Source organism: Triplophysa rosa, linkage group LG11, assembly GCF_024868665.1.
Source record: "Triplophysa rosa linkage group LG11, Trosa_1v2, whole genome shotgun sequence".
NCBI classification, from domain to species: Eukaryota; Metazoa; Chordata; class Actinopteri; order Cypriniformes; family Nemacheilidae; genus Triplophysa; species Triplophysa rosa.
Genome location: NC_079900.1, coordinates 2443416 through 2450695, shown reverse-complemented (window position 1 = coordinate 2450695; position 7280 = coordinate 2443416). Strand labels below are relative to the sequence as shown.

Sequence of the window (7280 nt, the reverse complement as noted above, 5' to 3'; positions counted from 1 at the left end):
AAAAACAAACAAACAGAAACTCTCTAATCTAGATTGGTCTCTATTAATTGTTGAAATTATAATTTATGGCACTCACATTTATGGCTCCTTAAGATGAATCGCCTTCATTATTTAAGACTTTGTCTTAGACTTAGTTAAAAGGGTGTTTACAGTGATGTTTGCTTGTTTATGTTGTTCCTGTAGATCATCATGATAGCAGTACACAGATCGATTCCCATTGAGCACACAAACTGATCAAATGTATTGCTTGTAAAAACTGTAAGTTACTTTGGATAAAAGCATCTGCCAAATGCATAAATGTAAATGTATTTTCATAGTAAATAAAGAGGAAAAGCTTATGAGCACATATAACAATACACACGGTTTCATAAGGAATATTGTGTCATATCTCATGTGTGTTTTATGGAAGACAGAAGCACATGTGAGGATGTTAGATGATGCTGCTGAAATGTGGCTTAGTGACTGCAATTGTGACCCGCTTGTTGAAGCGTCTCCTAAAGACTTTTGACTTTCTGAAGTCTCCAAGAATAAGAGGGTGGGGAGGGGGGGCTTGTGTCCATCTTTAAGAAGTGTTTTAAATGCAGTTTGTTATCAGTCGATAAGTTTGTAAGTTTTGAGGTGCAAGCATTTAAAGTGTTTTTTACAAGGCCAGTTATTTGTTCTCTTATTTACAGACCTCCTAATTATAACAAGGAATTTGTCAGAGTTTTTATCTTCAATGATCATATGTTGTGAAAACCTTTTGGGTGATTTTAACATTCACATCTGCTGCTCTGAGAAGCCTCTGGTACAAGATTCTTTTAATCTCACGCAGTCTGTAGTTGGCGCTACACATAGGCAGGGTCACACCCTTGATTTGGTGCGCTCGTGGGGTGTCCCGGTGGCCGGGCTGACAATTGAGAATCTAGGGTTTTCTGATCATTTTGCAATTGAGTTTAATGCGACATTATCAGGGCTTCCTCTGAGACCTGTGTCAGTCGGCCATTGCGCTCGGGCAATAAATTCCTTATCGGACACTAAGTTATCCGAACAATATGATGCCCTCATGGCAGTTAGTGAGGTTAGTCTATTTAGTCGTTTTCTTCAGGTCCGCTAAGTTCATTTGAGCCAGTTTAATTTTTGGACAATTGCTCAACATCTCAAGTTAACTTCCTGCTCACTTGACATCATGCCACCTCGTTTGTTAATTCAGGTGGGATGCGGTGGGCCGTACGATACTCTCTGTAGTGAATTGTAGTCTAGCAGAGAGCATGCGTTAGTCCAGCCTCTCTTAAACCAGCTCAGACCGGGCTGTGTTGAACAATTACAGACCTATTTCTAAGGCTCTTTTCTAGCGGAAATGCTGGCGAAGGTGGTTCTCGACCAATAATCAACTTATTTGAATAAGAATGACATCTTTGAATCTCTTCAGTCAGGTTTTAGAGCGCAGCATCGTACAGAATCTGCCCTTCTTAAGGTGACTAATGACTTGCTGCTGTCGGTGGATTCCGGGGATTGGACGGCATTAGTGCTGCTTGATCTGACCACGGCTTCCTACATTTATAGTCTTCTAAAGGTTAAATGCATTTTTATGTTTGTATAATAAACAATTGTGTGCCACCGCTATACAAACTCCTGAACCCATCACTGTACTACACAAGATGAACTACAGGAACATAACACAACTGTAATTGACATTACTTACAGATTTCAATGAGTCATTTCATTCATTCATTAATATCATTTATTTTGTCTACATAATATGATATAAAAAATTTACATTTACTAAACTTTGTTACAAAAGTGTAACTCTGTAAGAGACAACACATGCCGGCTAGAGGAGAACCAGTGTGTGTTTTCTTATTGCTCTCAACATGACTGTAATGAAATACACGAGTTTAATAAAATCATGAAGCAGATTAAACTACTGAAGTAGTGTTGGGTTTTGATACGGATGGACAGAGTCATGATGTCCATCACATCTACACTAATAATCACAATAGAAATCTTTCTCTCACATGATATTGCTGAAATATTACATCTGTTAGATAAAATAATGTCTTGGAAAGAGTGAAACTCTGAATATAGTTATTATTGATTCATAAAGTGTTTGATTCTGTCTTTCTTTAGGTTTAGAAACATGAGTTTGTAGTTTTGACTTATTTGTGGTTATAGTTTTAAGAAGTATGTTATAATTTTCATGAAATTTAAGATGTAAGAAGATTAGTGTAACTCTGCTGGTTTAAAGATTACCCATAATGCATCTGGATGTGTATCTGATGTGTTGACAAGTCTGTTGACATTCATAAAAACAAAGAAAAATATTTATTGCCTGAAATGGAAGGGAGGTATAAATATTATTGAACAGGTTTATATATGTTTTTTATAATCTATATTGTTGTTGTACTTTCTGTTTTCAATTTTAGATTCAGTTCACCATCTTCGGATGTCTCTCGTCTTCTGTCCAAATCTCATCATGTGTTTTGCTTTTGTCTTCTGGGGTGTTTCTGAAGGTCAGTGTTTACAATATTTATATTACTCAAAATATTCATTACACATCTCTGTGCATTATACAGTAAATAATCAAAACCTCTTCTGTTTTTTTAACTTAGAAAATAATGTATTTAGCTGCAGAGTTCTTTAATGTTTGTCATTATTCATGTGTGTTTGTGTTTCAGGATCTGTGAGTGAGACGGTCTGCTGTTGTGCTCTTTATATTCTCAGACCTCTCCTGTTACTCTGGACGGCTCCGTATATCAATGATTTTAAAGGTTTGATGTTTGTTTGTGTATCAGATCAACGAATGAATTATAATATGAGATATTCAGACTCAATCTGTTCTCACTCTTATGCAGAACTGAAGCTTTATGTAATCTGTGTGTGAGTGAATTGTAAAAACATTTAAAACTGTTACAAATCTTATGACATCTTTCTGTTTTACAGACAGAAATAAAACACTGATACTGAAATACAGTTATGTTGCAGAATATTTTGTTTTGACAGCTGTTGTTTATTCAGGTAAACAAATCCAACACACTTTACAGACATTATCATGAACACATTATATTGTGCATTAACAAATTCTGTTTGTGCGATTCTGTTTTTATTGACAGAATTAAATAGTATCGAAAGATTTTAAACAATACAATATGTAATTCTAGTGACCTGTTTATTAATTTAAAGTAATGTTTGTGCTTTTATGTAGAATTGTTGATTTGATCTCCTCTGTCTTTCAGCTCTTTTTGCAAATACTTGGCAGAAACTTCTGAATTTTGCAGTATTTGACAGAGTCTTGGTATTAATCCTCTATGTTCTCATGTTTGTGTGCTGCTCCTGTAAAGCTGTTTACAGTAAGTGTTTCTGTATGAATATCTGTCATATGTCATCATATACCAGTGACATACTGAGTACTTTATATTCAATCATGTCAATATTCATATTTCTCTTATAGTTTTAGCTGCAGAGGTTGCAAACAGAAGTGGAACAATAATTAATATATTTGACATTGTTGCTGATCTGACCTTTGAAATTCTGCCGACATTACAATTCATCCTTCTGTTCTACACATTTGCAACCAGAGGAGGAGGTGAGTTCACATTTATCACTGATCTGGATTCATTTCATGCTTTATTTTAATTGAGAATCAAGTGTGTGTGGGATCAAAATGATGATAAAAGTCATTGTAACAAATCATTGTATCTGTCGAGTCGATTGAAACAGAAGCGCTGCAGAGGTCTCTGTATCTCCAGGGCCGTAACTAATGAAGTGAAATAAAGTTCAGATCAATTCATGTGACCCACACGTCCAGATAAACCACAACTAGTCCTGTAGAATTGAAGTTGACTTCAGTATAATTCATATAATGATCTTTGTCTCAGTAAAAAATCAACTCACAAATCATGTTCAACGTCAGTGTCACAGAATCTCTGCTTATTTCAGTATTTTAATAACCTACAATAATTATTGTGCCAGTTAATAACCTTTAATCACATATAAACTGTAAAGTTAATTGTGTATTTATTCTGTTCTCTTGAGAGTGGACCATCTCACTCACTTTATTATTGACAGTGATTGACAGGACAGAGTATATGAATAGATTTATAACTTTAAACAAAAGAAAAGTTGAGACGTCTCAGCCCAGAACACAAACAGACTTCAAACCAGAATCACAACCAACCAACAAATAACTATAACCAGGCAGTAGTGAAAGAGATTTATGGCGTTACGTGGATGTGAAATGTTTGTTGTCCCACACGAGAACGCCTCATCTTCAGTGAAACACTGTTAAACACATACTGAGAAACCTGAAGAGACATTTCAACATTATATAACATCACTGTTGAACACAAGAGTCTGTCCTTCAAGTGACTGAAAGCAAAGTGTTTGCAGATTGTAACTGTTCTGAAAAGCTTCTGAAAGTCGCTGTCAAAGAAATGCTGTTATCTGACAACACAACTAAACATTGCATTGATGACACATCTGACGATATTAAAACAGTACTAACCAAAACAACAACACAAAAGTCTCAGTGTCTGTCAGGAGAACAAGATTTTAAAGTTGAACTCCATTCTCAATCTGCCCCGACTCAAGAATCTGTGCTCGCAAAAACAGACTCACCCAAAACCAGAAGTGAAGTTTCCCAAAACTACTGTGAGCCAACTATTGTCACAAGTTGTGTGATTGACAGCATAGTTCACAGATTCAGTGTTTCCTGAAGGCATTGTTTTAACAAACAGCACCGTGAAGTTGTGTGGTTTATATGCAGGTTTATATACTTTTCAAATGTGTTTCACTACAGATTACAAAATACATGCTTTAAAAAGTCATTTGTAATGTATTTCGTTAGATTCTGTAACTTAATCTAAATACTTTAGAATACTTTAAAATACTGATGAGGTACGTAACACCAAGGGATCACCAAACAAATAAAACATTTTAGTTTAAACAACATTAGTTTTCTACAATATATCTTAAAGCAAAAAAGCAGACAATCTTAGAGAAAAGAAAAGGAGAAATGCTGATGCTCAAAAGGCAGCTCAAAGCATTAAGAGCTGGTGTGTAAACCTTTTTCAACTGGAGGCCAAATGTACTTCTTATGTCTTCTGGGAAACATGTGGTTATACTGTACATGCTTAATGTGAAGGGCAGAACCACATGAAGAAATATGATCTATAAACAAAATAAAACATCTAATGACCTGTTTAAACATTTCAACCCCTTCTCTGAATGCATTGTGTTTCATGGAAACTTGTTTCCATCACTAAATCTTTTCAGAATTGCGAGATTTAAACTCACAGTTGCGAGTTATGAAATCAGAATTTCATGAAAAACTCACAATGCGAGATCTCGCAATTTTCACATTTGTATAGTAAGTTTATTTCATGCGATTCTGACTTTATAACTTTATAACAATTCAGAGTGTTTTTCTCAAACTCGCAATTCTGAGAAAAAAATCAGTGTTTTTTCTCTCATTGGACTGACAGATGCAACTGTGAGTGTATATCTCTCACAATTCTAAGCAAATTAATCAGAACTGTGAGATATAAGAAGTCGCAATTACCTAAACAAATGACTTAAACAAGGGACTCGTACAACATGAAACCAGTCGTTGATCATTCAGGTAACCACAGACAAGATTCAAGGGTTTGTCCATTTTTTTATGTGGCAATTTGTATAAATTGGCTGAAATTGTGTAATGGAGTTTATGAAAACTTCTATTGCATGAAATAGCTTATTCAGAACACTACTAAATAAAATTAACATGCAATTTCTATGAACCCAGATCCCTCTTATTTTGTTAACATTTTTCCAATTTTGCATATTCTGCGAGGGGCATGAAAATGAGCAGATCTGTAGTTTGGGATGATTTTGCAGAATGTCAGAGTTAGAGAATCACAGATTGCTGTTTACATTCATTGCCCGTTACAGTTAATATAAAGTTGAAATGAAATAAATGCCATTGAAATTCCAAGTAATCACTCTGGTAATCTAAAATACTCTTCGGATGTAACTGTAATTGATTACCACATTTAAAAAGTAACTGTAATGAAATACAGATACTCAAATGTTGTATTTTAAATGGGTAACTAAGTTACATGTATTTTGTTACTCGCCAGCCCTGTTTCTATGACAGATCTGGAGGTGCGGACAGAAGCAGTTTCTTGTTTGAATGAAATATAGACTTACATAGATCTTGATCTTTAGCAAAATAAGCAAATAACAGTGCAGTGCATTCTATATCCATTATTCTGAATATATACTCATTTCATTTCACATTTAGTTTGTCAAGAGAATTAAAGCATTGTGAGCAGGTGTGTGTGTCCTCTAGTATGACGGGGTGATGGAAGAGAAAACTAAATGAACAGGAGATAAAAATGAGTCTTCAGATGCCATGTTTGTTTACATCAATAATCTGACATTAATTCAGTCTGAACAGAGTTATTACGTCATTACACCATCATCTGTGTGACGTCATCCATTATATTATTGAACCCTTGTGGTTTGAATGAGGGATGTGGGAATGTTTTCAGGAAACAGACTGCAATGTTGTTGTTTGGTTTCTTTTTCTTTATTCACCGTCTTTACCTCTTTATTTATTTCATGTTGAAGTGTGGTGAAATAAAAATCACTACAAAGGGGTGTCACATGATTTCTAAAAGTTAGGAAACCGCTGCAACATTTGATTAGTTGAGATACATGATCCTCTTTTCTCTGTCCTGAACCCATCAGTTTGATCTTCTGTTCTGTTGAATGATCTTAATCTGAACAGAGAAGAGAAGCTCACGGCCACTACAGTACATGCTTCATAATCATCAACATTCTGTTTTGCTTTAATAAACCAACAAACTCTTTTAAACAGATCAATTGATTTGTAGCAGCTTGTTAACAGATTCAAGATTTAAAAGCAACATGAAGAATAACGTTGATGAGAAGTTTATCTGGTTTATGTGGAGTTTGACTCAAGTGATGAATTAAACTGGAACTGTGTTCATGTCTAAACTTTATTATAATAACAGTTAAGGAGTAAAATACAGTTAAGAGCCGTGATTCTCTTTCACCCTGAAACTATCAAATATAACAGAAGAAACACACGACTGTAAATCAGAGGACATGTAAATAAATGTTTCATCTGTCCTGTAATGAACCATCAGTGTCTCATCCACAAGAAAACATCAATGATATAAACAACATTTCATTTACATCAAGAGAGTTATCAAGTGTCTATAGCTACTGTACTTACTGTACTTGTGTTATATGAACCTGACAACTATTTAAATATCAAAACTATATGATATATGCAT

The 7280-nt window shown here is 34.7% G+C and overlaps 1 pseudogene; it reads left to right on the top strand.

The window, feature by feature from the left end:
* The window catches only part of LOC130561240 (butyrophilin-like protein 2), a 14861-nt pseudogene extending 14640 nt beyond the window's left edge, over positions 1–221 (top strand).
* The last annotated feature ends 7059 nt before the right edge of the window (positions 222–7280 follow it).